This window comes from Myxocyprinus asiaticus, chromosome 1 (genome assembly GCF_019703515.2).
Source record: "Myxocyprinus asiaticus isolate MX2 ecotype Aquarium Trade chromosome 1, UBuf_Myxa_2, whole genome shotgun sequence".
NCBI classification, from domain to species: domain Eukaryota; kingdom Metazoa; phylum Chordata; class Actinopteri; order Cypriniformes; family Catostomidae; genus Myxocyprinus; species Myxocyprinus asiaticus.
Window position 1 is genome coordinate 15216006 of NC_059344.1, and position 10166 is coordinate 15226171.

A 10166-nucleotide genomic window follows, 5' to 3' on the forward strand; every position below is an offset into this window, starting at 1 on the left:
GAACTAGTTCCTGAAGCATATAGACAAAAGTTTAGAGCTTTGTGTAAAGGAGGGTAACAATCTTTTTCTGAGTTTGCAAGAGATCTGCGTATTCAATTTGATCGGTGTTGTTCCTCATCTCATGCAGATACCTATGAGGCTCTTTATGAATTGATGTTGTTGGGACAATTTAAGAATACCCTATCCGAAAATGTGGCTGTTTTGTGTAATGAAAAGCAAATGTATGCTCCATTCATTACAGATGGTTTTGTGTCTCTGTGTCCTGTTAACATTTTGAGGGTTACGGGAGCCTCAGAGACATTTATTTTGGAGTCTGCTTTACCCTTTTCCACTGAGTCAAGTACTGGTAAAGAGGTGCTGATAAAGGGAATTGGATAACAAAGTTTGTCTGTTTCATTACATACAGTAGTTCTTCAGTCAGAACTGGTTAGTGGTACAGTGGTTGTAGGTGTACGAACTTCACAGCCTGTTGAGGGGATTTCTGTTATCTTAGGTAATAAATTGGCTGGGGGTTGTGTTTGGAGAGATGTACCACCACCACCAATTGTAACTGCTTCTCCCTCTTTAGAGGACCAAACTGATGTTACACAATTTCCTGATGTGTTTGTATCTTGTGCAGTCACTCGTGCTATAAGCAAACATACACTATATTGCCAAAAGTATTCGCTCACCCATCCAAATAATTGAATTCAGGTGTTCCAATCACTTCCATGGCCACAGGTGTATAAAATGAAGCACCTAGTCATGCAGACTGCTTCTACAAACATTTGTGAAAGAATGGGCCGCTCTCAGGAGCTCAGTGAATTCCAGCGTGGTACTGTGATAGGATGCCACCTGTGCAACAAGTCCAGTCGTGAAATTTCCTCGCTACTAGATATTCCACAGTCAACTGTCAGTGGTATTATAACAAAGTGGAAGCAATTGGGAATGACAGCAACTCAGCCACAAAGTGGTAGGCCACGTAAAATGACAGAGCGGGGTCAGCGGATGCTGAGGCACATAGTGTGCAGAGGTCACCAACTTTCTGCAGAGTCAATCGCTACAGACCTCCAAAGTTCATGTGGCCTTCAGATTAGCTCAAGAACAGTGCGTAGAGAGCTTCATGGAATGGGTTTCCATGGCCGAGCAGCTGCATCCAAGCCATACATCACCAAGTGCAATGCAAAGCGTCGGATGCAGTGGTGTAAAGCACGCCGCCACTGGACTCTAGAGCAGTGGAGATGCGTTCTCTGGAGTGATGAATCACGCTTCTTCATCTGACAATCTGATGGACAAGTCTGGGTTTGGCAGTTGCCAGGAGAACGGTACTTGTCTGACTGCATTGTGCCAACTGTGAAGTTTGGTGGAGGGGGGATTATGGTGTGGGGTTGTTTTTCAGGAGCTGGGCTTGGCCCCTTAGTTCCAGTGAAAGGAACTCTGAATGCTTCAGCATACCAAGAGATTTTGGACAATTCCATGCTCCCAACTTTGTGGGAACAGTTTGGGGATGGCCCCTTCCTGTTCCAACATGACTGCGCACCAGTGCACAAAGCAAGGTCCATAAAGACATGGATGAGCGAGTTTGGTGTGGAAGAACTTGACTGGCCTGCACAGAGTCCTGACCTCAACCCGATAGAGCACCTTTGGGATGAATTAGAGCGAAGACTGCGAGCCAGGCCTTCTCGTCCAACATCAGTGTCTGACCTCACAAATGCGCTTCTGGAAGAATGGTCAAAAATTCCCATAAACACACTCCTAAACCTTGTGGAAAGCCTTCCCAGAAGAGTTGAAGCTGTTATAGCTGCAAAGGGTGGGCTGACATCATATTAAACCCTATGGATTAAGAATGGGATGTCACTTAAGTTCATATGCGTCTAAAGGCAGATGAGCGAATACTTTTGGCAATATAGTGTAAGTCTGATGTTTTGCAGGATTTGGAGTCTCAGCCTGAAGATTCGTCAAAGATGTTTTTGACTGGCCTCTCTGTTCTCTTTTCTTTCACCTCACGCAGGGAGTTGATTAAAGCTCAACAGGAGGATAACAATTTAAAGGAGATGTTTACTTCTGCTTTGCCTTTTAATAAGATAGGGGAAGTAGCAAGTGGTTATTTTGTTGAAGATGGCATACTGCTTAGGAAGTGACTATCTGGCAAAGAGGAATTGTTAGGTCACGCATCTGTTCAGGTTGTTGTGCCGACATCTCTGAGAGAAACAGTTCTGAAAACTGCCCATGGAGATGTAGCTGGTCATTTCGGGGTTAATAAAGTGTATAATCAGTTGTTACATTACTTTTATTGGCCTTGTATGAAGAAAGATGTTGGACAATACAGTTGCAATCAAAATTATTCAACCCACCTGACCAGCAATACATTCTGGTGATGTGAATTAAAACACATCAACTAAAACCTCAGTAAACAAAGTACGTTTTAAATACACATTTGAGGGATTTTGAGAACAAAGAGTTCAGTTTACCCAAATTTTAAAATAAAAGATAACTAATTCTCTCCACAAATGTCATGTCAAAAATATTCAACCCCCAAAGTCAATCATTTGTGGAGCATCCTTTATCCTTAATAACAGCAAATAAATGTTTCAGGCTTCAGACACCTCTCTATTAGAATTTTTACACATTTCTCATGAGCAAAAGCTTCCAGCTCATTGACATTCTTTGGTTTCTGTGCTGCCACTGCTTCCTTGAAATCCCAACAAAGGTTTGCAATGGAATTTTAATGATGGACTGAAAGGGCCATTTAAGGACATTCCACAACCTATCCCTGAACCCGATTTTGGACAACTTGGATGTGTCCTTGGTGTTATTGTCTTGCTGGAAAGTCCAGTGATCACCAAGCTTCAATTTACACACTGAAGGCATCACATTTTTCATGCCAAAATGGCCGGATACCAGAAAGAATCCATGGTGTCAGTCACATAGTCAGGATAGCCGTTTCCTGCAGCCACAAAACACCCCCATAACAGGACTGACCCACCTCCATGCTTGACTGTGGGGATGGTGTCATTCTTGTCATCACCTTGTCATCTTACTCCAGACGTACTGCTGACCCATGGGTCTAAAACTAATTTTCAGTTTAGTGTCATACGTCTATAAAACCTTCTTCCAGGACTCCACAGGTCTTTCCTAATTACTTCTTAAATATTCAAGTCAACACTCTTGGTGAAGTTTTGCTTTCTTCCACACCCCGAGAAGGTTGCTGTTGTACCATATTTAAAAAATGTATGAATGGTGCTGCCAACTTTGTCTATTGGTAATTGAAGTGCCTTGGAAATGTACTTTTAGCCATGACCTTTCTTGTGTAATGAAATAATCTCCTCTATTAGCTTTTGAGAAAGCTTATTTTTAATTGCATTTGTTGCATAGAAATACATTTTTGCTTACAACGCTAAACTTACATTTTAAAACTTAAATAAGTGCCAAATATTAGGTTATATATTCACACTATGACTTTGAATGTGTCACTCAACTGATATATATAGATGTAAAGTTAAAAAATTCTGGGTCATCAGAAAAGCTTACCTTTGTAAATCCTTACTGTCTTGTACTGCCTCTCCGTTCCATCACAGCTCGTTCTGTAGTGAAGGCCTTGACTCAATTTATATCTATTTTTGGGATTCCTAAGGTCATTCAAAGTGACCAAGGAACTACTTTTACCTCTGGTATGTTTCAGGAGGTGTTAAGACAGCTTGGAGTGAGGCATAATCGATCTACTGCCTACCATGCACAGAGTCAAGGAGTTTTGGAATGTTTCCACCAGACCTTCAGATCTCTGTTTAGTGTGGAGCTAAATCATGATTGGGAGGAGGGTTTGACATGGTTGTTGCTGGCAGCTCGGGAAGTGTTTCAGGACAGTTTAGGGTTAGTAACAATGACTTAGTTTTTGGGCATAAAGTGCATGGACCACTTGCAGTTCTTCGTGATGGGTTACAGGAGGATGAACCGCCAGTGAGTTTGTTACATTATGTAAATAGTTTCCGAAGATGGTTGTTTTTAGCAGGGGAGATGGCTAAAGAAAATTTGTTGAAAAAGCAAAATAAAATGAAGTGCTGGTTTGACAGGAAGACCGAATCCTATGAGTTTTGTGCTGGTGATCAGGTTTTATTTTTGCTACCACTGCCTGAGTCACCTTTCTGTGCTACATTTTCTGGTCCTTATACTGTGGTTCGTAAAGTATCAGATCAGAATTACTTAATTTCTACACCTGAGCGTAAAAGACGTACTCAGTTGTGTCATGCTAATTTATTAAAACCATTCTATGTCCGTTCAGTTGTGGCTGAGGCAACTCCAGTAGCTGTTGCAATGGCTGCTGTTTCTTCCCCAGTGACAGCTGTATCAGAAGATGTTGTGACACCCGACAATTTTCTTTTACAGCCACGTTTATAAAATTCTGAAACACTGGCTAATTTGGAGCAGGTGGTGAAACATTTACCTGATCAACAAAGAGCTGAGTTGATGTCCTTAATTAAACTGTTTTATTTTCAGATGCTCCTACTCGGACCCATCTAATAGAGCATGACATAGATTTTTGAGAAGATAAACCTATACGTCAGTGCTTCTACCATGTCTCACTGGATAAGCAGCGCTATATACAGTCTGAAATTAAATATATGGTTGAACATAATATTGCTAAACCATACTCTTCCAGCTGGGCATCCCCTTGTTTATTGGTTGGTAAGCCAGATGGAACGTACCGTTTTTGTCTCTGCCGTGTCCGAGCTCTGTTCGAACATCTTGCTGAGGCTCAATTAACCATTAACCTGGCGATGTGCAAGTTCGCCAGGGCAACGGTAACCTATTTGGGCAAAGTAGTTGGGCAAGGCATGGTGCGTCCTGTGCGGGCTAAGGTTCTGGCCATTGATAACTTCCCTCTACCAAGTACTAAGCGGGAGTTAATGCATTTTTTAGGCATGGTAGGATATTATAGGAGCGATGGTCGAGCCAGTGACTTGGGGGGAACTGGCTGATCATGAGGAGGAGGAGGAAGAGTACTCAGGGTGGGCACAAGAGCGGGAACAGGCATGGCTGTGACATAGCATGGAGCAGACTCAGGCATGCCTGTGACATGGCATGGAGCAGACTCAGGTGTGGCTGTGACATGGCATGGATTAGACTCAGTCGTGGCTGTGACATGGCATGGACCAGGCTGAGGCATGGCTGTGACATGGTGTGGAGTAGACTCAGGCATGGCTGTGACATGGCATGGAGCAGACTCAGGCTTGGTTGTGACATGGCATGGAGCAGACTCAGGCTTGGTTGTGACATGACATGAGCAGGCTGAGGCGTGACTGTGACATGGCATGGAGTAGACTCAGGATCTGGGGCAGAAGTTGGCGCAAGCTCTGCGACCATGATGTGGAACTCTGGCTTGGTGGCCATGACGGTGGATGGATCTGACATGGCAATCACTGTAGGAGTACATAGTTCCTCATCAGCCACTCCTACAGTGAAAGATGAACTGCTCAGCTGCAGGGTAAAATCCAGGTATTGAGCCAGACTGAGGGTATTCCAACCGCCAGGCACATGAAGGAGGCTCATTTAGCCCAAAACAGAAACAGTCTTTGAGGGCAATATCATTAAAGTCCATCATGTGACACAATCCACAAAAGTACACAACATAATCCTTGAGGGGACAATTCCCCTGGTGGAAATGCAGGAATGCAACTGCTGGGTTCATGTTGTTTAGTCAAGTATTCTGTAACGTAGCTTAGCAATGACAGGCAGGACACAGGAGTAGATGAAGACGATGATGAAGTGAGAACCAAAGTGCGGTTTATTTACAAAGTGCAGTTTATCCAAACATGAGTACAAACAAAACAATCATAAATGACTTGACTTGACTACGTTACACAAAACAATACTTGACAACAGACAATGGAAAACACGAGGGCTTAAATACATGGACGTGGGCAAACACATGACAATGACAACCAATAACAAGACTAAACTAATAACAAGACAACACGACTAATAAAATTTAACCAATTAAGAGATAAGACTGCTAACAAGAACTCAAACAATGAACCAATGAAAACAAAACATATGAACTGTGAACAAGAAATCACATGACATGAACACATGACTATAAAAGAGGAACTAAACTTCCAAAATAGGACATGAACACAAAACATGAACAAAAAACACATTTAAACATGAAGATAACTATATACTTTTGCATCCTTTATGAAGCTTGAAGAGTTAGTCACCATAAACTGCCATTGTATGACATCACAATTATCTTTTTTTATTTTATTTTTTTATTTCCCTTTGTGTTAAGAAAAAGTAAGAAAATCACATGGGGCTATAACAAGATGGGGGTGAGTAAACAATGACTGAATTTTCATTCTTGGGTGAACTATCCTTTCAAGTACCACACTGAAAGGCACAATGGTTCATGGCTTACTCCTTGCAAAGACAAAACCAGTAACCTTGTGGTTACCAGCTCTGAGCATTAGCCACAATGCCACACCACCACCCTAAATCCCAGATTCCAGATGAGAATGCATGCGATAGGGGCAAGTCAGCACCATGCTGTTACATTGGTCTAGGGTCAACTGAGCAGCAATGGCAAACTTACAGGGCCAAGAAAGCCTTCTCTTTGGTGTTACCATTTATTTTTATTTGCTAATGTATTTTTGATCATTTTCACTTCTTGACTATGTTGGTTTGCAGACTTTGTCAAGTCATTTTTATTTGTACAGTATAGCGCTTTTCACAACACACATTGTTTCAAAGCAGTTTTACAGAAAAGTATGCTGTAACGGAAAATTACGCACAGTCACACATTAAGTCATTTAAAAACAGTAATTGGAGATTGAAGAGTATTTCAGTGTGAGAGATCGATGCTCTGCATTATTGTGTAGTTGCTAAATTTATCAAACAGGAAAGGAAGGCTTTTCACTTTCAAAAAATAATTGATAAGCAGGGACACATACAAAAAAAAAAAAACAATGTTTTTCATTTTGGTTCGTTCTGAGCAAAAACAGTATTGTTTTGTTCCGATTTAGAAGTTCCACAGTCTCCTTTACAAATGGTAACTGGTTAGTATGAAATAAAAGAATGGTAAATAACATTCTTTTTAAAATAACAGAGCTAAGGGTGGATAAAATACCAGTTGCAGGGTTGCCAGATTTAGCAAGAGAAACAAGCAATGTTGAATGTGAAAACAAGCCCAAAATAAGCCAAATGAAGTGAAAATTAGCCATTACATTTATTTCGGTGGTGAATTTATCAACATAGAAATCACAACAAGCATACTTTTAATTCAAGTATAATTTTTTATTACAGATCTGCTTCTCAGTCAAAACCCGGCAGTATCAAATCTGTATTAATGCATCACATCTAAAAATAATTCAGTGAAGACTTGGAAAAAAAATTGACTGAGAAATTGACTTTTTACCTCTAATCAGTGGCATGCAGTCATCCCCTTCAACCCCTTCAGAGAAGGGCTGACATCAGTAGTGTAGTCTAGGGCATACACAGGCATATGCCGTATGCCCACCTTTCTTTCAAAGGATTTTGGGTATGCCAATCTAAAATGAGTTATGATACGTATGGCCGCCAAAACAGCGAGGAGGCTTTTGAACCGTTTCTTTTAATTATACTGAGGTGATGCTGCAGCACTGTTGAGTGAATTGTGATTATTATTATTTATTTATTTTTTAATTAGTGTACAGAGATTCTCTATAACCGTGCTCGGAGCAACGGGAGACGGAAGCGCTGAAATGAAGGCATGGGCAGAATTGACAGTTCGACTCAGCTGAGCTATCAATCAGAACGTTCATTTTAGACTAAAATATTTTTTAACCAATCATATTTTCCATTTTAATAAGGGGCGGGACATGTATCCTTGAAAAAAATCACATTATGCCCACCTCTTCAGTCACTACTGCACTACTGGTTGACATGATTTGAGACAGCAATGTTACTCAAATTGTGAAACGCTCTTCCCCGCATTTAAATAAATGCATTAAAATACAGAAATATACAACTTTAAAAACCACTTACATTTAATGTAGACTACCTCAAATATCTTCAAATTTTTTCTTCTGATGGAGTGTAAGCCAATCAAATCACGCTGTAGAGCTCCATCACAACGTGCCCCCTTTAGAGGATTTTTTGAAGGGTTTTGTGATTCAATTGTATTAGCAGAGTGACAGAAATTCTGAGCAATCAGATGTGTTAATTTCACTGTGCGGGTTGGCCTTCAGCTGTTTGCCCCATTCACAGATCTCAGGAGAAGGGGTTCAAGAACTGAATGAATGTAAACCAGGAAAGCTTTTTCCTTCAGCCATGTTTGAGGGTGACGATGAACAGTGCTACAGACACAGCGCAAGCAGTATTAAAATCAATGGATGATTTTTCAGAGAAGAATCCACATGGCATTATTGTCTTCAAACAAACAGACTTATTGACAACTTTCCTGTGATACGTTAAATCGTAAATGCTCAGTCAAAGTGACTCATGATCGCCATGTCAACAGGCTCCGTTGAGTGCTGCTCCCAAATAAAAAGGTATGTAAGAAACACAGCAGAACAAGGCCACGTTCAAACAGTCAATGTTTGGGATTGACAACCGCAAGTATACAACCAAAGTCACAACCAGATTCTAACACCTGTAACCATCATCCATAGGTCGTTTTACAATTGACGTCACATTATTAAATAAACAAGTCCAATCGAGCAATCGAGGCACGTGTTTATGCATCAGACCATAATTATCCTTCAGCAGCTTTGAATGCTTTTAAACCAAATGCACAATGCAGCATATGTGTCGCATTGAAAGCAGCTGCTGGATTTTCAGATGACTCGCAGCTCGTATCTCCTCCATGAGCTAACGGAACTTCTCATTAAAAACACGAGACACACACACACATGTACAGTGCAGCATGGCTTTCACATTATGTGACATGACAGACAACAGGGGGGACAACGTGAGGGCGGTAATGGCAAATTGATTGAAGAGGTACCTGGTTAATTCACCGCATGCCACTTCCTCTAATAATGTTTTCCTTGTATCTGGATTAGCCGCAGTTGTTAAAAAGGTCTTCATTACACAGAATGCTACATCCACAACCAGCAATTAGGCAAAAAAAACAAAAAAAAAGAAGGGTGTGATATGCAACAGTTTCCTTCACCCTTTGCTAAATTGAAAACACTACAACTACACATTATATTATGTTCTACCTTGTGAATTTCATTGTTTTTTTAATTATTTTTTTATGTACAGTAATTTCAAATCAGATGACTGCAAAACGCTACAAAAAAGTTGAGACAGGGGCAATTTAAGACTAATAACAATTTGACGAATTAAAATAACAAGGCAATGTGAAACAGGAGATGTTAAACAGGTGAGGCAATCGTGTAATAGTATATAAGAAGCCTCCAAAAACAGCCTAGTCCTTCAAGAGCAAGGATCATTCAAAACTTGTCAGTTTGCCCACAGATGCTTCTGCAAATAATCCAGCACTTTGAGAACTATGTTCCCCAAAGACAAATTGGAAGGATTTTGTACTTTCTTGTTTTGATTATTGGAGGGGTCAGGGCTCTAATATTGAGAAACTACATAATTTAATGCTTGGTAATGGAATGTAATAAAGTGGTACATTCATTTTAATTATTTTTATTTGATAATTAAAATACCTTTGAGTGTATTAAACAATACATTCGCATACTGCACACAGTGGCATATGCAATCTGCCCCTACCAGCATTTTGAGACAAACTGCCTAGTTGCTTTTACCAGTCTCAACAACAGGGGGAGTTAAATACACATTTTCAAAGCAAGGCTCCATGGTAAGAATGTTAGTTTTTTCCTCTGTGCTACACAATATGACCTTCTAACTCTTTAAAGTTAATTGTGTAAAAAATAAGCACTTTGAGAAGCTTTTGTTCTTCCTTTTTGAAAATATTTTCGTACCTTAAACATTTAAATTGTTCAAATCACCTTTCAAAAGAGGTGTTATACTTCACCAGCTGTTCCAAACAAGTAGAAATCAATAAATCAAGGTCATAAAGAGTTATATAATAGATTTTTTATTATTATCATAACATGTAATCACTCCGCTTACAAAAAGTGAGTATAGCCACTGCAAATTACGAGAGGTGTGAAAAGTATTTCTGAAAGTAGAGTGTTTGTGGTTTTGAAGCAGCACAAAGTGTAAAAGTAGAGGCAGGGGTC